Genomic DNA, 25,369 nt, shown 5'->3' with positions numbered 1-25,369 from the left:
GATCATTGGGAGGCTGGCCATTCGGCCATGCCTAGACCCTATACTTATGTATTTTCAACGGTGGAGTTTCTACACACCATAGATTAAGGTGTGGAGCTCTGCTGTACCTCGAGTATTAATGCAATTACTATTGTTCTTCTATTCAATTCCGCTTGTTCTTGTTCTAAGATATCACTTGTTCTTCAACTTGATGAATGTGATGATCCGTGACACTCATCATCATTCTCACCTATGAACGTGTGACTGACAACCACCTCCATTCTACCTTCGATTGGGTGAATATCTCTTGGATTCTTGATACACGATGCATGGTTGATCGCCTGACAACCGAGTGCTCGCCTGACAAACGAGCCAGCCATTCCGTGAGATCAGAGTCTTCGTGGTATAGGCTAGAACTGATGGCGGCATTCAAGAGAATCCGAAAGGTCTAACCTTGTCTGTGGTATTCTGAGTAGGATTCAATGATTGAATGACTGTGACGTGCTTCAAACTCCTGAGGGCGGGGCGTTAGTGACAGACGCAAAAGAATCACTGGATTCTATTCCGGCCTGATCGAGAACCGACAGATGGATAGCCGTGCCGTGACAGGGTGCGTTGAACATTTCCACTGAGAGGATGGGAAGTAGCCACTGACAACGGTGAAACCCTTGCTTAAGCTTGCCATGGAAAGGAGTAAGAAGGATTGGATGAAGACAGTAGGAAAGCAGAGAGACAGAAGGGAAGGCACCTTCATACGCTTATCTGAAGTTCCTACCAATGAATTACATAAGTATCTCTATCTTTATCTTTATGTTTTATGCGTTTATCACCATACCCATTTGAGTTTGCCTGACTGAGATTTACAAGGTGACCATAGCTTGCTTCATACCAACAATCTCTGTGGGATCGACCCTTACTCGCGTAAGGTTTATTACTTGGACGACCCAGTACACTTGTTGGTTAGTTGTGCGAAGTTGTGTTTATGCCATGGTAGTGAACACCAAGTTTTTGGTTTCATTACCGGGGATTATTTGAGTTGTGAAAAGTATTGATCACAATTTCGTGCACCACTGAGCAAGCTTAGAGTGGATGTTTAAACCTTCAGGCAGAAAGAAGGTGAATCCCTCTATGAAGCTTGGGAAAGATACAAGCAACTGACCAAAAAGTGTCCTTCTGACATGCTCTCAGAATGGACCATCCTGGATATATTCTATGATGGTCTGTCTGAATTGTCTAAGATGTCATTGGACCAGTCTGTAGGTAGATCTATTCACCTAAAGAAAATGCCTACAGAAGCTCAAGAACTCATTGAAATGGTTGCAAATAACCAGTTCATGTACACCTCTGAAAGGAATCTTGTGAATAATGGGATGCCTCAGAGGAAGGGAGTTCTTGAAATTAATGCTTTGAATGCCATATTGGCTCAAAACAAAATGTTGACTCAGCAAGTCAATATGATTTCTCAGAGTTTGAATAGATTGCAAAATGCATCCAACAGTACTAAAGAAGCATCTTCTGAAGAAGAAGCTTATGATCCTGAGAACCCTGCAATGGCAGAGGTGAATACATGGGTGAAGCCTATGGAAACACCTATAATCCCTCATGGAGAAATCATCCAAATTTCTCATGGAAGGATCAACAAAAGCCTCAACAAGGCTTTAATAATGGTGGAAGAAACAGGTTTAGCAATAGCAAGCCTTTTCCATCATCCTCTCAGCAACAGACAGAGAATTCTGAGCAAATCCCCTCTAGCTTAGCAAACATAGTCTCTGATCTATCTAAGGCTACTCTAAGTTTCATGAATGAAACAAAGTCCTCAATTAGAAATTTGGAGGCACAAGTGGGCTAGCTGAGTAAAAGAGTCACTGAAACTCCTCCTAGTACTCTTCCAAGCAATACAGAAGAGAACCCAAAAAGGGATTGCAAGGCCATAACCTTACTTGGTATGGCCGAATGCACCCTTCATCACTTATGTATTTTCAACGGTGGAGTTTTTACACACCATAGATTAAGGTGTGGAGCTCTACTGTTCCTCGAGTATTAATGCAAAGTACTATTGTTCTTCTATTTAATTTACGCTTATTCTTATTCTAAGATATTCATTCGTACCAAAGAACATGATGAATGTGATGATTATGTGACGCTCATCACCATTCTCAACCTATGAACGCGTGCATGACAACCACTCTGTTCTACATGAAAACAAGCTTGAATATATATCTCTTGGATTCCTGGTCCATGATGCATGATTGACTCTCCTAACAACAGAGCCTTCCATTCCGTGAGAACAGAGTCTTTGTGGTATAAGCTAGAATTAATTGGCAGCATTCTTGAGATCCGAAAAGTCTAAACCTTGTCTGTGGTATTCCGAGTAGGATATGGGATGGGATGACTGTGACGAGCTTCAAACTCATGACTGTTAGGCATAGTGACAGACACAAAAGGATCATTGGATCTTATTCCAACACAAGTGAGAACCGACAGATGATTAGCCCTACATAACCCGCAGCTGGACCATTTTCACTGAGAGGATGGACGGTAGCCATTGACCACAATGATCCCCCTACATACAGCTTGCCATGCAAAGGAATATGAATGATTGAATGAAGACGGTAGGAAAGCAGAGATTCAGAAGGAATAACGCATTTCTGTATGCTTATCTAAAATTCTCACCAATGAATTACATAAGTATCTATATATTTATTTTATGTTTATATTTTTATTATCAAAACTCCATAACCATCTAAATCCATCTGACTGAGAATTACAAGATGACCATAGCTTACTTCAACCCGACAATCTCCGTGGGATCGACCCTTACTCACGTAAGGTTTATTACTTGGATGACCCAGTGCACTTGCTGGTTAGTTGTGCGAAGTTGTGAAAAAGAGTTGAGAATACAATTGTGCGTACCATGTTGTTGGCGCCATTGAGATCACAATTTCGTGCACTGGTGCACGAAATTGTGATCTCTACTTTTCACAACTCAAATAATCCCCGGTAATGAATTCAAAAACTTGGTGCTCAATACCATGGTATAAACATAATTTCACAACTTCGCACAACTAACCAGCAAGTGCACTGGGTCATCCAAGTAATAAACCTTACGCGAGTAAGGGTCGATCCCACGGAGATTGTTGGTATGAAGCAAGCTATGGTCACCTTGTAAATCTCAGTCAGGCAGATTCAAATGGTTATGGATGATATATGAATAAAACATAAAGTAAAGATAGAGATACTTATGTAATTCATTGGTGAGAATTTCAGATAAGCGTATGGAGATGCTTTGTCCCTTCCGTCTCTCTGCTTTCCTACTGTCTTCATCCAATCCTTCTTACTCCTTTCCATGGCAAGCTGTATGTTGGGCATCACCGTTGTCAGTGGCTACAATCCCGTCCTCTCAATGAAAATGTTCAACGCACCCTGTCACGGCACGGCTAATCATCTGTCGGTTCTCAATCAGGTTGGAATAGAATCCATTGATTCTTTTGCGTCTGTCACTAACTCCCAGCCTTCAGGAGTTTGAAGCTCGTCACAGTCATTCAATCATTGAATCCTACTCAGAATACCACAGACAAGGTTTAGACCTTCCAGATTCTCTTGAATGCCGCCATCAATTCTAGCTTATACCACGAAGATTCCGATTAAGGAATCCAAGAGATAAACATTCAAGCCTTGTTTGCTTGTAGAACCGGAGTGGTTGTCAGGCACGCGTTCATAAGTGAGAATGATGATGAGCGTCACATAATCATCACATTCATCAAGTTCTTGAGTGCGAATGAATATCTTGGAATAAGAATAAGCTGAATTGAATAGAAGAACAATAGTAATTGCATTAATACTCGAGGTACAGCAGAGCTCCACACCTTAATCTATGGTGTGTAGAAACTCCACCGTTGAAAATACATAAGAACAAGGTCTAGGCATGACCGAATGGCCAGCTCCCAAAACGTGATCAAAAGATTCAAAGATCTAAAGATGATCTAAGATCCCAAGATGAAAATACAATAGCAAAAGGTCTTATTTATAAAGAACTAGTAGCCTAAGGTTTACAGAAATGAGTAAATGACAGAAAAATCCACTTCCGGGCCCACTTGGTGTGTGCTTGGGCTGAGCATTGAAGCATTTTCGTGTAGAGACTCTTCTTGGAGTTAAACGCCAGCTTCTGTGCCAGTTTGGGCGTTTAACTCCCATTCTTGTGCCAGTTCCGGCGTTTAACGCCGGGCATTCTTGAGCTGATTTGGAACGCCGGTTTGGGCCATCAAATCTCGGGCAAAGTATGGACTATTATATATTGATGGAAAGCCCAGGATGTCTACTTTCCAACGCCGTTAAAAGCGCGGCAATTGAGCTTCTGTAGCTCCAGAAAATCCACTTCGAGTGCAGGGAGGTCAGAATCCAACAGCATCTGCAGTCCTTTTCAGTCTCTGAATCAGATTTTTGCTCAGGTCCCTCAATTTCAGCCAGAAAATACCTGAAATCACAGAAAAACACACAAACTCATAGTAAAGTCCAGAAAAGTGAATTTTAACTAAAAACTAATAAAAATATACTAAAAACTAACTAAAACATACTAAAAACATACTAAAAACAATGCCAAAAAGCGTATAAGTTATCCGCTCATCACAACACCAAACTTAAAATGTTGCTTGTCCCCAAGAAACTGAAAATCAAATAAGATAAAGAAAAGAGAATATGCAATGAAATTATAAATAATTTATTATTTAATTTATTCAAAAATTTAAGGTATTATAACCGAAACTCTAATTTTAATTATATAAAATATTACATTTAATAAAATTATGTATATAATAATTTTAAATAATTTAAATTTTAATAATTATAAAATTTTATTTAATTATTTTTATTAAAAATATTTTTTTAAAATAAAATCTCAATAAATATAATAATTTATAAATAATTAATTATTTAATTTTTAAAAATTTAGAGCGTTACATTCCTCTTTCTCTCAAAATCTCTCTCTCTCATAAAAGAGTTATTATTCTTTGCTTCATTGTTTATGTCAGGTTTATATTTTTTAATCCTAGTATGTTAAAGAATATAAGAATCAACCTCTTTAATTATGTTTAAAAAAATATAATAATTTATTTATTTAATAATAATTAAGTTGATCCTATTTAATTTTTATAATGGAGTTGCTACAAATAAAAAAAATCGAAATATTTGAATAATTTATATTTTTTATTACTCTAGTATCCTTTTTAACATTTTCTTTTGATATTTTTATCTTCGTTCTATTCTAATAAATAAATATATATATATATATATATATATATTAAATGTGACTTCAATTTGAAATGTGTTCATAATTCAGATAATGTACAATTATATTATTTTAGATGTGTTGTGAAAATTTAATATAATATTTTAAATATCTTTACGACACATTTAAAATAATAAATACCAAAATTAATTTATTAACTAAATAATATCACCTCTTCTCTTCCATCCAACTATATTTTAGTTTTATATGTTTGTATTTAAACATTATTTTTTCTTTTTTTTCGGGTGATTATTTTTGTGATATTTTTTATTATCTTACATATGTTTATCACACGTGTAAAATAATAACACATAAAATACTTTTGATATACATCTAAAATTTATTTAATTTGTACTTATATTTTTCTTTAACAAAAATAAATTTTTAACACATCCAAAATTCGTTCAAATCCATATTTATATTTTTTAATATAAATAATTTTATAGCACATTTAAAATTACAAAATGCATACTAAATATTTTTTTAACGCATCCGAAACTCATCCAAAAATAATTATGTTCATGACTTGTTAATTAGAACTGAAACCATATATACCAATCTTGAAACTGAAAAAAATTAATTTTGATAGTATTATTTTAATTTTAGTCTGGTTAGAGTTTGATTTTAATTTGTTATTTTTGTTTTGTTTGGTTTAAATTTAAACATTTTAACTTTAAAGAGATATAATTCAATAATGCTCCACATCCATGCAATAACTTTAACCAAGTCATCCAAACAATTTTTTATTCATGCGATCTCCCTCCTCCCATGTTATTTGAAATACACGCGTGCGCCCCCGCTCCTCCATTATTAACGTAATTGCGTAAACTTCTTCCTCAACGTAAGCCTTCTTCGATTTGCATTGCAAATTTCTTCTTCATTTTTCTCTGGTCTCGACATTCTTCTTTGTTTCTTCTCTGCTCCTCGTTGTTGTTCTTCGATTTCTTCTTCGATCTGCTGTTGAGTTTGTTATCTTCCAGCTATTCTTCTTCGTTTTCTTCTTCAATCTTCATAGGATTTATCAAAACAATGAATAATTCAACTTCAAATCGGTTAAATGAGAGCGATTTGGATTATTCTTCTGAATCGAATCAAGCAGACGAGGTTTGGATTATTCAATTTTGAATCGAATTGAATGGAATGCAATTGCTAAATTGAATTGAATTGATCATTTCTAAATTCTAGACACATGTATTTTGAATTTGGTTTTATATATACAATGTTCGGTTCATTTAGCATTTTACATTATTTTTGCTTTGATTAATATTTTCGGTTCATTCTGAAGTCCAAGTTTGTTTTAGATGAATAATTTGTCCCAAAAGTAGGGATGACTTTCAAGACACTAGAAGAAGTTAGAAAGTTCTATAAAAATTATTCCAAACTTGTTGGTTTTTCTACCAAAATAAGGAACACGACTTGAAAAGGAGACAAGATTAAGAATCAACTAATTGTATGCAGTAGAGAGGGAAAGTGAAAATCCAAAATATCTCCAACTCTGAAGACAAACTCTTCAGCCAGAATAAACTGTCCAGCTAGGATTTACGTACATATATTGAAGGACGTCAGTCTTTGGACAATTTTCAAAGTTGTTTTGAATCATTCACACCCTTGCTGTTTAGACCGAGCAGAGATGCTCAAACAACACAGAGAACTAAACATGTTTGTGCTTTGCACCATAGAAAATAACGAGAAAGCTTGAATCAGACCGAGCAAAACATACCAATCATTCGTAGCAGCAGCGGACAGTCATCGAGAACTAAGTTTTATCAAAAAAAATATGAGAAATTACAATACAAGAGAAGTACGGAATATTTCCAAACAAGACAATACCAAAGAATTTGGGAAGTACGTATTAAGAATGAAAGACAAGAATCAAAATTTCTCTTTTGAGTTCAACCTCGAAGGCGATCACTTCATCAAAAATGTATTATGGGCAGAGGCAAGAAGCAGGACTACATGCGAGTATTTTGGAGACGTCGTTTCATTCGACACCACTTACAACACAAAAATGTATTCAGTTCATTGACATTAAGTCTTACGTTCACACAGGCAACACATTTCGGTTCATAAATGTTGCCATTGTCCATTTTTGCAAGTACAATATAGTTTTTGGTTCTTTTGTAAGCGTGAATCACCACGGTCAGTCTTTACTTCTTGGATGCACTCTGATGAAAAATGAGGACATCCAATCATTCAAATGACTATTCGAGTGTTGGCTCCGTTGCATGGGAGGGAAGGCACCAAAAGGCATTCTTACCGACCAATGCCCATCGATGCAAAGGGCCATCGAGATGTGCATGCCAAAAATAATTCACCGATGGTGCATTTGGCATATCATGAAGATGATCCCAAGAAAACTAAATGCCTACAAGAGACACGAAGAAATCGAACAAGAGATGAGCCACATCGTTTGGAACTCGTTCACAAAAGACGCATTCAACAGAAATTGGAATGATTTTGTCACAAAGTACGATGTCGAAGGCAATAAGTGGCTCCTAAGTAACCCAGGTTTTATTTTAAATTGTTTGATGCTATTACTTTTTCGGTTAAAACGTGCATAGCTTTCGGTTTATCCGAGCTCATGTTTTCGCTTCATTCTATAGAGTTATAGGAAGATTGCCATTTATGGATTCTAATTTATCTAGATCACCATTTTTAGACCGGGATGAGAGGCACACAAAGGAGCGAGAGTATGCACATATTTTTCAACAAGTTCATGATATGGAACAGCTCCTTGATTCAATTTGTGAAGCAATACGATAATTGCCTAACAAGTAGAGAGTAAAGAGAGAGAATTCGATGCTGCGGATTTTTGTGATATCATGCACAGCAAAATCAGCAATAGAGGCTCAATTTCAGCACATGTATACTCACAAAAAGTTCAGGGAAGTTCAAGCACAATTCAAAGGAAAGGTGAATTGCATCACAAGATCAATGCATTCCACTCTAGGTTTTACGACATACGAAGTTGTAGAGCAGGTTTCTAACTCCACATTCAACAAGTTTTTCGTCACCTACGACACAGTATCACGAGAATTAAAGTGTCAGTGCCTGCTGTTCGAGTCAAGCAGCATACTGTGCCGCCATTCGCTGAGCGTCTTAAGCTTTGAGCGAGTAAATAAAGTGGCACCGAAATATATACTAGAATGCTAGAGCAAGAACATAAAGAGGAGGCATACACACGTCAATAGTAGCCAAGATGAGCCTCTATTGGAGCCAAGAAGCAAGAGATTCGATGATTTGGTGTTTCGGTTGCACAATATTTGCCAATTTGCTTCAAAATCCAAAGAGCTGACCAGAATTCTGCACCAAGCTTTTGACAATGTCATGACCGAGATGCAAGAATATAAGCGAAAAGCAAAGAAAAAAGTTTGTTATCTCACAAAGAAGTGATGTTGAGCGATGTGAACGACCTCCAAAGTCCGCCACATGTTAGAACAAGAGGCCGTCCCAAGAACAGACTGAGATTAAACATGGAAAAAAAAGATTGCAAATGCAACAAAAAAAAAAAGCCAGCTCCAAGCGAGGTAACATTGATTCGCTTTAACTTAGGAGAAAATTTGTTTGTGCATTTTGCTAATATATAATTTATTTTGTCTTTTACAGTTGAACCTTTTAGATGGTGGATTAATGATTCAGTCAAGTTTCAGTTTTTACGATGCAGAGGATATGAATTATCTCCGAGAGGATTACAGGAGTTTTAGTTTTTATTAACATAAATTTCCATTTATGTATGAGAAAAATTCGGTTCATTGAAGTTATAGGAGGGTTAATTTATGATTGATGTTATTCTTTACTGAATATTTACATTTTTGTTATGTCAAAGAATTTAGGTGTTTCTGAAATTGAATACACCTTTTTTATTCATCTAGTGAATTATTTTTGGTTCATTTGTGTTTTTTGGGTCTCTTGATGTTTGATAAATATCCTGAATCCATTCACTTTGAACCTAGAAAAAAATAGCAACCCAGATAGTTTCAACAGATATATACATTAACATTAGATTTCCATTAACATTCACATATATACATTAACATTAGATTTCTATTAACATTTACATTAATATTCACATATATACATCAAAGAAGAAGTGTTTTCTTTTTAAACAAGTTAAATAAATTAGTGTTAATTACAACGAGTCAAAGAAACTATAACCTATTTACTGTCTATATCCCCAGATGTAAATTTACAAAAAGGGCTTGAGAGGGCAGCAGATTGCTTTGAGAGTCTTATGGCTTCAGAGGCTTCAATCACTTGGTCTCTTATGAGCAGATAATTTATACGCTTTTTGGCACTATTTTTATATAGTTTTTAGTATGATTTAGTTAGTTTTTAGTATATTTTTATTAGTTTTTAAGCAAAATTCACATTTCTGGACTTTATTATGAGTTTGTGTGTTTTTTTGTAATTTCAGGTATTTTCTAGCTGAAATTGAGAGACCTGAGCAAAAATCTGATTCAGAGGCTGACAAAGGACTTCAGATGCTATTGGATTCTGACCTCCCTACACTCGAAGTTAAATTTCTAGAGATACAGAACTTCAAATGGCGCGCTCTTAACTGCGTTGGAAAGTAGACATTCAAGGCTTTCCAGCAATATATAATTGTCCATACTTTGCGTGAGTTTTGACGACGTAAAATGGCGTCAAAATGCCAGCTCTCTGCCTTTTTCTGGCGTCAAAACGCCAGAGCTGGCTTAAAAGTTGGAGTTAAACGCCCAAACTGGCACCAAAGCTGGTGTTTAACTCCAAGAAAGACCTCTACACGTGTAAAGCTCAATGCTCAGCCCAAGCACACACCAAGTGGCCGGAAGTGGATTTCTGCATCATTTACCTATTTCTGTAAACCCTAGTTGCTAGTTTCATTATAAATAGGACCTTTTACTATTGTATTTTCATCTTCGGATCATAGAGACAATTTTAGATATCATATTTTCATATTTGGGGAGGCTGGCCATTCGGCCATGCCTGGACCTCCAGACCACTTATGTATTTTCAATGGTGGAGTTTCTACACACCATAGATTAAGGTGTGGAGCTCTGCTGTTCCTCGAGTATTAATGCAATTACTACTATTTTCTATTCAATTCAAGCTTATTCTTGTTCTAAGATATTCACCCGCACTTCAACTTGATGAATGTGATGATCCGTGACACTCATCATCATTCTCACCTATGAACGCGTGACTGACAACCACTTCCGTTCTACTTAAGATTGAGCGTGTATTTCTTAGCCTCCATTCCGAAAGATCGGAGTCTTCGTGGTATAAGCTAGAATTATTGGCGGCCATTCCTGAGATGTGAAAAGTCTAAACCTTGTCTGTGGTATTCCGTGTAGGATCTGGAAAGGGATGACTGTGACGAGCTTCAAACTCGCGAGTGTTCGACGTAGTGACAGACGCAAAAGGATCACTGGATTCTATTCCAACATGATTGAGAACCGACAGATGATTAGTCATCCGGTGACAGCGCATTTGGACCATTTTCACTGAGAGGACGGGAGGTATCCATTGACGCCGGTGAAACCCAACATACAGCTTGCCATGGAAAGGAGTATGAAGGATTGGATGAAGGCAGTAGGAAAGCAGAGATTCAAGAGGGATGAAGCATCTCCAAACGCTTATCTGAAATTCCCACCAATGAATTACATAAGTATATCTATCTTTATTTTATGTTTTATTTATCCTTTAATTATGAAAACTCTATCATCCATTTGAATCCGCCTGACTGAGATTTACAAGGTGACCATAGCTTGCTTCAAGCTGACAATCTCCGTGGGATCGAACCTTACTCACGTAAAGTTTATTACTTGGACAACCCAGTGCACTTGCTGGTTAGTTGTGCGAAGTTGTGATAAAGAGTGAGATTACAATTGTGCGTACCAAGTTGTTAGCGCCATTGTGTATCACAATTTCGTGCACCAAGTTTTTGGCGCCGTTGCCGGAGATTGTTCGAGTTTGGACAACTGACGGTTCATCTTGTTGCTCAGATTAGGTAATTTTCTTCTTATTTCAACCTTTATTTTGTTTTCAAAAAGTTTTCAAAAAATCTTTTAAAAATTTTCTTCTTCTTTTTCGTTCTTTTCAAAATAATTTTCAAAAAATCCAAAAAAAATTCATAAAATCATAAAAACTCAAAAATATTTCATGGTTCTTGTTTGAATCTAGGGCCAAATTTTAAGTTTGGTGTCAATTGCAGGATTTTAATTCTCTTGCAATTTTCGAAACACATGCATTGTGTTCTTAATGATCTTCAAGTCATTCTTGATGAATTGCCTTGTTTGATCTTCATGATTTATTGATTTGCACTGCATAATATTCTACATATGCATTCTTGCATTCATATGGCCCAAACATGAGAAAGTTCTAAGTTTGGTGTCCTCCATGTTTTCTTTCATTAAGAAAACTGAGCTCTTGACGTTCATAATGTTCTTGCATATATCTTGTGTTTTAATCCAAGAATTATATGTTTTGACTCATTTTGTTATTTTTCAAAATTGAAAACATATCTTCTTGAATAAAGGATTTAGCAAAATGAAGATCCAAGAACATAAAGCAGAGGAATTACAGAGAAAAAGCTGGGCGTTTAAAACGCCCAGTGAAGAAGGAAAACTGGCATTTAACCCTGGATGGGCGTTTAAACGCCCAAACCATGCAACAATTGGGCGTTAAACGCCCAAAACATGCAACTCCTGGGCGTTTAACGCCAGGATGACACAAGGAGAGGAATTTTGTTTTCAAATCAAATCTTTTTCAAATCTTCATAATTTTTCAAAATCAAATCTTTTTCAAATCAAATATTTTCAATCATATCTTTTTCAAAATCATATCTTTTAGTTTCTTGTTAGTCAAGTAATCAATTTTAAGTTTAAAAATCAAATCTTTTAAATTTTCTTTTCAAATCTTTTTCAAAATAAATTTCAATCATATCTTTTCAAACATATCTTTTTCAAATCATATCTTTTTCAAAATCTTTTCTAACTTCTTATCTTTTCAAAATTGATTTTTAAATCTTTTTTTCAACTAACTAATTGACTTTTTGTTTGTTTTACTATTTCTTATCTTTTTCAAAACCACAACCAATTTTTCAAAATTTATTTTAAATTTTATTCTTTTTATTTTCAAAAATTCTTCCCCCCTCTCTTATCTTTTTCCATTTAAACACTAACATTCCTCCTCCATTGTCAATTCAAACTCCATCTCTCTTTGTGTGTTTGAATTCTTCCTTACCTACCTCATCCTTCCATTCTTGTTTTCCTCTGACACCTCAAAAAATCTCTATACTGTGACATAGAGGATTCTATATTTTCTTTGTTTTCTTCTCTTTCATATGAGTAGGAACAAAGATAAAGGCATACTTGTTGAAGCTGATCCTGAACCTGAAAGGACTCTAAAGAGGAAGCTAAAAGCAGCTAAAGCACAAAACTCTGAAGAAGACCTGACTGAAATTTTCGAAAACGAAGCAGCAAAAGAAACAATTATGGCCAAACCAAACAACAATGCAAGGAAGATGCTTGGTGATTTTACTACACCAACTTCCAACTTTTATGGAAGAAGCATCTCAATCCCTGCCATAGGAGCAAACAATTTTGAGCTAAAGCCTCAATTAGTTTCTCTATTGCAACAGAACTGCGAGTTTCATGGACTTCCATCAGAAGACCCTTATCAGTTCTTAATTGAGTTCTTGCAGATCTGTGATACTGTTAAGACCAATAGAGTTGATCCTAAAGTCTACAAGCTTATGCTTTTCACTTTTGCTGTAAGAGACAGAGCTAGAACATAGTTGGACTCACAACCTAGAGATAGCCTGGACTCTTGGGATAAGCTGGTCACGACTTTCTTAGCCAAGTTCTTTCCTCCTCAAAAGATGAGCAAGCTTAGAGTGGATGTTCAAACCTTCAGACAAAAAGATGGTGAGTCCCTCTATGAAGCTTGGGAAAGATACAAGCAACTTACCAAAAAGTGTCCTTCTGAGATGCTTTCAGAATGGACCACATTAGATATATTCTATGATGGTCTGTCTGAATTTTCCAAGATGTCACTGGACCACTCTGTAGGTGGATCCATTCACCTAAAGAAAACGCCTACAGAAGCTCAGGAACTTATTGAAATGGTTGCAAATAACCAGTTCATGTATACCTCTGAGAGGAATCCTGTGAGTAATGGGATGCCTCAAAAGAGATAAGTTCTTCAAATTGATGCTCTGAATGCCATACTGGCTCAAAACAAAATATTAACCCAACAAGTCAATATGATCTTTTAGAGTCTGAATGGATTGCAAAATGCATCCAACGGTACTAAAGAAGTATCTTCTGAAGAAGAAGCTTATGATCCTGAGAACCCTGCAATGGCAGAGGTGAATTACATGGGTGAAGCCTTTGGCAACACCTATAATCCTTTATGGAAAAATCATCCAAATTTTTCATGGAAGGATCAACAGAAGCAAGGCTTCAATAATAACAATGGTGGAAGAAATAGGTTTAGCAATAGCAAACCTTTCCCATCATCATTTCAGCAACAGACAGAGCACTCTGAGCAGAATCCTTCTAACTTAGCAAACATAGTCTCTGATCTATCTAAGGTCACTCTTATTTTCATGACTAAAACAAGATCCTCCATTAGAAATTTGGAGGCACAAGTGGGCCAGCTGAGTAAAAGGGTTACTGAAACTCCTCCTAGCACTCTCCCAAGCAATACAGAAGAGAATCCCCAAAGGAGAGTGCAAGGCCATTGATATAATCAACATGGCCGAAACCTTAGAGGAGGATGAGAACGTGAATCCCAATGAGGAATACCTCAGGGGACGTCCAATGGTCAGTACGGAATTCCCTAATGAGGAACCAAAGGAATCTGAGGCTTATACAGAGACCATAGAGATTCCCTTAGACCTCCTTTTTCCATTCATGAGCTCTGATGACTATTCATCTTCTGAAGAGGATGAAGACATTATTGAAGGGTAAGTTACCAATATTTAGGAGCAACCATGAAGCTGAATGCCAAGCTATTTGGTAATGAGACTTGGGAGGAAGAGCCTCCCTTGCTCACCAATGAACTGAATACATTAGTTCAGCAAAATTTACCTCAAAAGAAATAGGATCCTGGTAAATTCTTAATACCCCATACCATAGGCACCATGACCTTTGAAAAAGCTCTGTGTGACCTAGGGTCAGGGATAAACATGATGCCACTCTCTGTAATGGAGAAACTGGGAATCTTTGAGGTACAGGCTACCAAATTCTCATTGGAGATGGCAGATAAATCTATGAAAAAGGCTTATGGACTAGTAGAGGACGTGCTAGTGAAGGTTGAAGGCCTTTACTTCCCTGCTGATTTCATAATCCTAGACACCTAGACACTAGGAGGGATGAGGATGAATCCATCATCCTTGGAAGATCCTTCCTAGCCACAGCAAGAGCTGTGATTGATGTTGACAGAGGAGAGTTGATCCTTCATGTGAATGAAGAATGCCTTATAGTAAGGACTCAAGGTTCTCCATCTGTAACCATGGAGAGTAAGCATGAAGAGCTTCTCCCAATACAGAGTCAAACAGAGCCCCCACATTCAAACTCTAAGTTTGGTGTTGGGAAGCCACAACCAAACTCTAAGTTTGGTGTTGAGAGATCTCAACCATACTCTGATCATCTGTAAGACTCCATGAGAGCTCACTGTCAAGCTATTGACATTAAAGAAGCGCTTATTGGGAGGCAACCCAATTTTATTTTAATCTATATTATTTTGTTCTCTTTTAGGTTGATGATCATGTGAAGTCACAAAGACAATTACAAAAATAAATAAAAAAATCAAAAACAACATTGAAAATAGCACACCCTGGAAGAAGGACTTACTTGCGTCTAAACGCCAGTAAGGGTAGCAAAATGGGCGTTTAAACGCCCAATCTGGCACCTTTCTGGGCGTTTAAACGCCAAAATAGGGCACCAGACTGACGTTTAAATGCCAGAATAGGGCAACAAACTGGCGTTTAGATGCCAGAACAGGGAGAAAAACTGGCGTTTAAATGCCAGAACAGTGCAGTAGACTGGCGTTTACACGCCAGAATTGCACTCTAAGGCGTTGTGAACGCCCAATTGGAGCAGGGATGAAGAATTCCTTGACCCCTCAGGATCTTTGGACCCCACAGGATTTCCACCAACCGCAATTCACCCTCTCTCCTCTTCACACCTTTCTACAACACTCTTCCCCAAATACCCTTCACCAATCACCTCCATATCTCTTCCCCAAATACCCTTCACCAATCGCCTCCTTAACTCTTCCTCAAAATCCCACCCAAACCATTCGGCCACTCTCCCTATAAATACCCCCTTCACCCCTTCATTTTCACACATCACAAACACCTTCTTCCCATCTTGGTCGAACCCTATACACCCTTCATCTCCTCCATTTTCTTCTTCTTCTACATCTTTCTTTCTTCTTTTGCTCGGGGACGAGCAAATATTTTAAGTTTGATGTGATAAAAGTATTGCTTTTTGTTTTTTCATAACCATTTCTGGCACCTAAGGTCAGAGAAGCCTCTAGAAAGAGGAAAGGGAAGGCAACTGCCTCCACCTCTGAGTCATGGGAAATGGATAGATTCATCTCAAAGGTCCATCAAGACCACTTCCATGAAGTTGTTGCCAAGAAGAAGGTGATCCCTGAGGTCCCTTCTAGACTCAAGGGATGCAATTTCCTTCATACAATTATTGGGAGCAACTCAACATTTCTTTGGAAAGCTTGAGTTACAACATGGACTAATTAAGGGTGGAACACAAAGAGCACTCCATCATCCTCCATGAGATTAGAGAAGATCAAAGAGCTATGAGGGAGGAGCAACAAAGGCAAGGAAGAGACATAGAGGAGCTCAAGAGTACCATTGGTTCTTCAAGAGGAAGGCGTCACCCTCACTAAGGTGGACTCATTCCTTAATCTCATTGTCTATTTATTTTTCTGTTTTCGATTTTTATTATGTAGGTTCTATCTATGTTTGTGTCTTCACTACATGATCATTAGTGTCTAGTGTCTAAGTCTTAAAGCTATGAATAACTCCATGAATCCTTCACCTCTCTTAAATGAAAAATGTGCTTAATTACAAAAGAACAAGAAGTACTTGGATTTCAAATTTTATCTTGAAACTAGTTTAATTATTTTGATGTGGTGGCAATACTTTTTGTTCTCTGAATGAATGCTTGAACAGTGCATTTTTTTTATAAAATTGTTGGCTTTTGAAAGAATGATGAACAAAGAGAAATGTTATTGATAATCTGAAAAATCATAAAATTGATTCTTGAAGCAAGAAAAAGCAGTATTCAAAAAAAAAGAATAAAAGAGAAGAAAAATTGGTGAAAAAAAAGAGAAAGAAAGAAAAAGAAAAAGGAAGCAGAAAAAGCCAATAGCCCTTAAAACTAAAAGGCAAGGGTAAAAAGGATCCAAGGCTTTGAGCATTAATGGATAGGAGGATCCAAGGAAATAAAATCCAGGCCTAAGCGGCTAAATCAAGCTGTTCCTAACCATGTGCTTGTGGCATGAAGGTCCAAGTGAAAAACTTGAGACTGAGTGGTTAATGTCGTGATCCAAAGCAAAAAGAGTGTGCTTAAGGACTCTGGACACCTCTAATTGGGGACTTTAGCAAAGCTGAGTCACAATCAGAAAAAGTTCACCCAGTTATGTGTCTGTGGCATTTATGTATCTGGTGGTAATACTGGAAAACAAAGTGCTTAGGGTCACGGCCAAGACTCATAAAGTAGCAGTGTTCAAGAATCAACGCACTGAACTAGGAGAATCAATAACATTATCTAAAATTCTAAGTTCCTATAGATGTCAATCATTCTAAATTTCAAAGGAAAAAGTGAGATGCCAAAACTGTTCAGAAGCAAAAAGCTACAAGCCCCACTCATCTAATTAGGACTAAGTTTCATTGATACTGTGGGATTCATTGTATATTCTCTTCTTTTTATCCTATTTTGTTTTCAATTGCTTGGGGACAAGCAACAATTTAAATTTGGTGTTATGATGAGCGGATAATTTATACGCTTTTTGGCACTGTTTTTATATAGTTTTTAGTATGATTTAGTTAGTTTTTAGTATATTTTTATTAGTTTTTAAGCAAAATTCACATTTTTTTACTTTACTATGAGTTTGTGTGTTTTTCTGTGATTTTAGGTATTTTCTGGCTGAAATTGAGGGACATGAGCAAAAATCTGATTCAGAGGTTGACAAAGGACTGTGGATGCTATTGGATTCTGACCTCCCTGCACTCGAAGTGGATTTTCTGGAGCTACAGAACTCCAAATGACGCGCTCTCAACTGCATTAGAAATTACACATCCAGGGCTTTCTAGAAATATATAATAGTTCATACTTTGCGCGAGTTTTGACGACATAAAATGGCATCAAAACGCCAGCTTTCTGCACTTTTCTGGCGTCAAAACGCCAGAGCTGGCATAAAAGTTGGAGTTAAACGCCCAAACTGGCACCAAAGCTGGTGTTCAACTCCAAGGAAGACCTCTACATGTGTAAAGCTCAATGCTCATGCCAAGCACACACCAAGTGGGCCCGGAAGTAGATTTCTACATCATTTACCTATTTCTGTAAACCCTAGTAGCTAATTTCATTATAAATTGGACCTTTTACTATTGTATTTTCATCTTCGGATCATAGAGACAATTCTGGATATCATATTTTCATATTTGGGGAGGCTGGCCATTCGGCCATGCCTGGACCTCCAGACCACTTATGTATTTTCAACGGTGGAGTTTCTACACACCATAGATTAAGGTGTGGAGCTCTGCTGTCCCTCGAGTATTAATGCAATTACTACTATTTTCTATTCAATTCAAGCTTATTCTTGTTCTAAGATATTCACTCGCACTTCAACCTGATAAATGTGATGATCCATAACACTCATCATCATTCTCACCTATGAATGCGTGACTGACAACCGCTTCCGTTCTACTTAAGATTGAGTGTGTATCTCTTAGCCTCCATTCCGAAAGATCAGAGTCTTCGTGGTATAAGCTAGAATTATTGGCGGCCATTACTGAGATCCAGAAAGTCTAAACCTTGTCTGTGGTATTCCGCGTAGGATCTGGGAAGGAATGACTGTGACGAGCTTCAAACTCACGAGTGTTGGGCATAGTGACAAACACAAAAGGATCACTAGATTCTATTCCAACATGATCGAGAACCGACAGATGATTAGCTGTGCGGTGACAGCGTATTTGGACCATTTTCACTGAGAGGACGGGAGGTAGCCATTGACGCCGGTGAAACCCCACATACAGCTTGCCATGGAAAGGAGTATGAAGGATTGGATGAAGGCAGTAGGAAAGCAGAGATTCAAGAGGGATGAAGCATCTCCATACGTTTATCTGAAATTCCCACCAATGAATTATATAAGTATCTCTATCTTTATTTTATGTTTTATTTATCCTTTAATTATGAAAACGCTATCACCCATTTGAATCCGCCTGACTGAGATTTACAAGGTGACCATAGCTTGCTTCAAGCCGACAATCTCCGTGGAATCGACCCTTACTCACGAAATGTTTATTACTTGGACGACCCAGTGCACTTGCTGGTTAGTTTTGCGAAGTTGTGAAAAAGAGTGAGATTACAATTGTACGTACCAAGTTGTTGGCGCCATTGTGTATCACAATCTTGTGCGCCAGTCTCTTATTTTGTTAATTTTGTGGAACAGAATATTTGGACCATATTCGCGCCTGAAGGAATCAATTTCTTCTTACAATTCAATTGAAAGGAATTAGTTAATCTGAACCCAACTTACATAAGAAATAAACTAAATTTCATTAATTTAGAAATGACTTACTTGTTTCCAGTTTTTATATTGATACTTCTTCCCTTTTTTTGATCTTTTGAGGATCAATTGTTTCCAGCCATTTCATCACGTATATCCCGCAATCATAACTTAGTAAGAAATAAGTAAAATATGATCAATAGGATACACCATAAAACACAATAAAAATAGCACTATAGCAAAGAAAGATTTTTACTTTGTTCGTTAATCACTGAGCTTGATATACTCTGCTTCAACTCCCTCTCCATCGTTTATCAAGGGTTTTGCCCCAGAATAAACCCTCATCTGAGATACTATTAATCCTTGAAAAGGATACAAAAAGTAAAATCAGGCAAAAGCAGTGCTTGAATAAAACATGATAAACATTTAATTAGTAAAAAAAATATTTCTGCATGCAAAATAACTCAACTGATCACTTAGCAATTAAGTGAATCTAAATCACCAACTCCAATGAACCGAACTCCATTCATGTTTGAATAAAACATGATAAATATTCAATCAGCAAGAAAAATATTTCTATATGAAAATGAACTCAATTGAATACTTAACAATCAAGTGAATATAAATCACCAACTCCAATGAACTGAATTCTAATCATGTTTGAATAATTTACAACAAAAATATGTATGATGTAAATAACTTACAACAAATTTTTTTAGTTTAATTATTGTCTCAGGTATTTCATCTTTCTTTTTGTTGACAGGGTCAAGCACATAAAAGGCCTTCTTCTTGACATCAGCAATCCATAACCACCAACGACCTCCATTGCAAACCGGCGCAAATAGCTGAAGTTTGAAAAAATGATAGAATATTTCAGTCTAAATGATAGCAAACGACAAAATTATTAAAGAAGTTTTAGAAATCACAACTTACAAATGGATGCGATGCCAGTTTTCTTGTCAAGAAAATGATTCGGTATGCCTTGTTGGTATTTGGATCAATGTAATTCACACCATAGTTTTCCAACATAAAATTCTGCAAAATGAACCAAGGAAGCATATTTCAATTCGTTTTTGCATGCAGATGAACTCAAGTAAACTAACAGATGAACCAAATTATTTATCAGAACTAGTAAATTACTTAAGGAATAAAAAATTTGGCTTACCATAATATGGTCGGCACACAGTAAATTTCTTCCTCAAACCAGCGGCATTTTCTGTCATTGAGAATCATACACACTGCATTGACCACCTATAGAAAAAAAAATTATTAGATATATGGTATAAAATTTTTTAGAAAAATCATTAATGTTAATGTAATAGGCAAAGAATTTACCGTGTTTTCTACATCTTGTCTGGGCATTAGAGACAAAAAGTGATGTCTAAGCCCCTCCAAATGTGCTTCATGGTTCAACATGAATATGGTGTCATATTCATTGGTAGTATCTTTGGTTTCCTTTAGTTGTGTCATCCAATGATAACACTGCTCCTTCAACTCCTCCGTGATTTCTTTTTCTTTCTCTGGAGTTTTGTATCCTGCAGCTGTTGTGAAGCTCGGTTCGGTACTTGTTTTCGCAACAAATTTCAATGCTGCTGTCACCCTAGCATCCATCACCACATCCGCCAACATTTCAAGTTGCGTTACTGTCGATTGAGAGGCCATAGGAGTTGGTTGAGATACTGGAAAACTTATCCCAAGGCTGAAGGAAGGTGCATCATCTTCCCATTGCCAAAGACGATGAGCACTGCAAGACGACAACAGAAAGTTTTAAGTAATAATGAAAAAGCATTATGATATAACATGAAAACTAATAAAAAGTATATTAATTAAAACTTACACATTCAACAGAGGTTCTAACTCCGTTTGTCTTGGGGAAGATTCTTTGTCGGTCTGGTTTTCAGGTTTCGGAGGACAGTTGTAACAAACAGAAAAGGGTCCAATAAAAAACACATCAAATTGATTTCTAAATTCAAATGAACCTCAAATAAACTATGTAATGAACCGAAATTATCCAAATTTGAATAAGCAGTAAAACTTACACATCGAGAGCTACTTCTTCTTCTTATTGCCTTGCTGTCGGAGCTTCTTCGCATGAGTTGTTATTGTTCTTCCAAAGGGATGCTGCATTAAATAGAAAAGAGTTCAATAACGACCTGAAATTATAATCCTATACCATTAAAACTAATAAAAACAATTTTAAGTGGTACTTACTCATTAACAGAAGCTTCTTCTGTTTGACTTTTCAAAGGGACATGGGTGAAGGTCTCTTGATGTTTTATTATCTCATCCACAAGAGAACTTAGAAGAGATGCTACAATAGGAGCTCTAAGAAAGATAAACAAGGAAGAATTTAATATTGAATTACCAGAATAGGTCCTGAGAAACTGAAAGTTGCACATTGAAAAACTCACATATCGAAAGGTTGAGAATGAGTTTCTCCTCGAACAGCAATGATTTGTAGTTTAGGATCAGGTGTAGTGCTACTGACAATTAAACACAAATTTCTTGTGATTAACTAAACAAAAATTATTACCGAAATCTAAAAGACCAATGTAAATATTTCAACTTACAAAGTTGGAGTTTCTAAACTCTATTTTTTATGCAGTTTCTTTCTTCTAAAAACCCACACCGGGGTTTTCGGGATATTTTTCCTAATAAAAAAAGATACCAAATGGTGCGCGAAATTGTGAACAATACTTTTCACAACTCTCATAATCCCCGGTCATGAACCCCAAAAACTTGGTGTTCAATACCATGGCATTACACAACTTCGCACAACTAACCAGCAAGTGCACTGGGTCGTCCAAGTAATAAACCTTACGCGAGTAAGGGTCGATCCCACGGAGATTGTTAGTATGAAGCAAGCTATGGTCATCTTGTAAATCTTAGTCAGGCAAACTCAAATGGATATGGTGATGAACGCATAAAAACATAAAGATAAAGATAGAGGTACTTATGTAATTCATTGGTAGGAACTTCAGATAAGCGCATGAAGATGCCTTCCTTTCCGTCTCTCTGCTTTCCTACTGTCTTCATCCAATCCTTCTTACTCCTTTCCATGGCAAGCTTATGTAGGGTTTCACCGTTGTCAGTGGCTACCTCCCATCCTCTCAGTGAAAATGTTCCTATGCTCTGTCACAGCATGGCTAATCATCTGTCGGTTCTCGGTCAGGCCGGAATAGAATCCAGCGATTCTTTTGCGTCTGTCACTAACGCCCCGCCTGCTAGGAGTTTGAAGCACGTCACAGTCATTCAATCATTGAATCCTACTCAGAATACCACAGACAAGGTTAGACCTTCCGGATTCTCTTGAATGCCGCCATCAGTTCTGGCCTATACCACGAAGACTCTGATCTCACGGAATGGTTGGCTCGGTTGTCAGGCGAGCACTCGGTTGTCAGGCGATCAACCATGCATCGTGCAATCAGGAATCCAAGAGATATTCACCCAATCGAAGGTAGAACGGAGGTGGTTGTCAGTCACACGTTCATATGTGAGAATGATGATGAGTGTCACGGATCATCACATTCATCAAGTTGAAGAACAAGTGATATCTTAGAACAAGAACAAGCGGAATTGAATAGAAGAACAATAGTAATTGCATTAATACTCGAGGTACAGCAGAGCTCCACACCTTAATCTATGGTGTGTAGAAACTCCACCGTTGAAAATACATAAGTACAGGGTCTAGGCATGGCCGAATGGCCAGCCTCCCAAAATGATCAAAAAACTAGACGTCCAAAGATGATCTAGAGATCTAAAGTGATCAAAAGATGAAAATACAATAGTAAAAGGTCCTATATATAGAAAACTAGTAGCCTAAGGTTTACAGAGATGAGTAAATGACATAAAAATCCACTTCCGGGCCCACTTGGTGTGTGCTTGGGCTGAGCAATGAAGCATTTTTCGTGCAGAGACTTCTCTTGGAGTTAAACGCCAGCTTTTATGCCAGTTTGGGCGTTTAACTCCCATTTGGGTGCCAGTTCCGGCGTTTAACGCTGGGATTTCTGAGGGTGACTTTGAACGCCAGTTTGGGCCATCAAATCTTGGGCAAAGTATGGACTATCATATATTGCTGGAAAGCCCAGGATGTCTACTTTCCAACGCCGTTGAGAGCGCGCCAATTGGGCTTCTATAGCTCCACAAAATCTGCTTCGAGTGCAGGGAGGTCAGAATCCAACAGCATTTGCAGTCCTTTTCAGTCTCTGAATCAGATTTTTGCTCAGGTCCCTCAATTTCAGCCAGAAAATACCTAAAATCATAGAAAAACACACAAACTCATAGTAAAGTCCAGAAAAGTGAATTTTAACTAAAAACTAATAAAAACATACTAAAAACTAACTAGATCATACTAAAAACATACTAAAAACAATGCCAAAAAGCGTACAAATTATCCGCTCATCACAACACCAAACTTAAATTGTTGCTTGTCCTCAAGCAACTGGAAATCAAACAAGGTAAAAAGAAGAGAATATGCAATGAATTCCAAAAACATCTATGAAGATCAGTATCAATTAGATGAGCGGGGCTTTTAGCTTTTTGCCTCTGAATAGTTTTGGCATCTCACTCTATCATTTGAAATTCAGAATGATTGGCTTCTTTAGGAACCTAGAATCCAGATAGTGTTATTGATTCTCCTAGTAGAGTATGATGATTCTTGAACATAGCTACTTATTGAGTCTTGGCTGTGGCCCAAAGCACTCTGTCTTCCAGTATTACCACCGGATACATACATGCCACAGACACATAATTGGGTGAACCTTTTCAGATTGTGACTCAGCTTTGCTAGAGTCCCCAATTAGAGGTGTCCAAGGTTCTTAAGCACACTCTTTTTGCCTTGGATCACAACTTTATTTCTTTTTCTTTCATTTTCTCTATTTTTTTCGATTTTTTTTTCGTTTTTTTTTTCATTGCTTTTTCTTGCTTCAAGAATCATTTTTATGATTTTTCAGATCCTTAGTAACATGTCTCCTTTTTCATCATTCTTTCAAGAGCCAACATTCATGAACCACAAATTCAAAATACATATGCACTGTTTAAGCATACATTCAGAAAACAAAAATATTGCCACCACATCAAAATAATTAAACTGTTATAAAATTCAAAATTCATGCAATTCTTTTTCTTTTTCAATTGAGCACGTTTTTATTTAAGAGAGGTGATGGATTCATAGGACATTCATAACTTTAAGGCATAGACACTAAGACACTAATGATCACAAGACACAAACATAGATAAACATGAGCATAAAATTTGAAAAACAGAAGAATAAAGAACAAGGAAATCAAAGAACGGGTCCACCTTAGTGATAGCGGCTCTTTCTTCCTCTTGAAGATCCTATGGAGTGCTTGAGCTCCTCAATGTCTCTTCCTTGTCTTTGTTGCTCCTCCCTCATGATTCTTTGATCTTCTCTAATTTCATGGAGGATGATGGAGTGTTCTTGATGCTCCATCCTTAGTTGTCCCATGTTGGAACTCAATTCTCCTAGGGAGGTGTTTAGTTGCTCCCAATAGTTTTGTGGAGGAAAGTGCATCCCTTGAGGAATCTCAGGGATCTCATGATGAGTTGGGTCTCGTGTGTGCTCCATCCTCTTCTTAGTGATGGGCTTGTCCTCATCAATGGGGATGTCTCCCTCTATGTCAACTCCAACTGAATAACAGAGGTGACAAATGAGATGAGGAAAGGCTAACCTTGCCAAGGTAGAGGACTTGTCCGCCACCTTATAAAGTTCTTGAGCTATAACCTCATGAACTTCTATTCCTTCTCCAATCATGATGCTATGAATCATGATAGCCCGGTCTATGGTAACTTCGGACCGGTTGCTAGTGGGAATGATTGAGCGTTGAATAAACTCTAACCATCCTCTAGCCACGGGTTTGAGGTCATGCCTTCTCAATTGAACCGGCTTCCCTCTTGAATCTCTTTTCCATTGGGCGCCCTCTTCACATATGATTGTGAGGACTTGGTCCAACCTTTGATCAAAGTTGACCCTTCTAGTGTAAGGGTGCTCATCTCCTTGCATCATGGGCAAATTGAATGCCAACCTTACACTTTCCGGACTAAAATCCAAGTATTTCCCCCGAACCATAGTAAGATAATTCTTTGGATCCGGGTTCACACTTTGATCATGGTTCTTGGTGATCCATGCATTGGCATAGAACTCTTGAACCATCAAGATTCCGACTTGTTGAATGGGGTTGGTAAGAACTTCCCAACCTCTTCTTCGGATCTCATGTCGGATCTCCGGATATTCACTCTTTTTGAGTGAAAAAGGGACGTCGGGGATCACCTTCTTCAAGGCCACAACTTCATAGAAGTGGTCTTGATGCACCCTTGAGATGAATCTTTCCATCTCCCATGACTCGG

At 37.3% G+C, this 25,369-nt stretch overlaps 1 non-coding gene across 1 annotated transcript; it reads right to left on the bottom strand.

The window, feature by feature from the left end:
* Window positions 1-1,055: 1,055 nt before the first annotated feature.
* LOC112798557 (small nucleolar RNA R71) lies at window positions 1,056-1,159 on the bottom strand. Its single transcript, XR_003200165.1, has one exon. It is a non-coding gene; the product is annotated as a small nucleolar RNA R71 (small nucleolar RNA).
* Window positions 1,160-25,369: the final 24,210 nt, after the last annotated feature.

This window comes from Arachis hypogaea, chromosome 4 (assembly GCF_003086295.3).
Source record: "Arachis hypogaea cultivar Tifrunner chromosome 4, arahy.Tifrunner.gnm2.J5K5, whole genome shotgun sequence".
NCBI lineage: Eukaryota > Viridiplantae > Streptophyta > Magnoliopsida > Fabales > Fabaceae > Arachis > Arachis hypogaea.
Note: the sequence above shows the minus strand (reverse complement) of the source record. Positions and strands in the feature narration are given on the sequence as shown.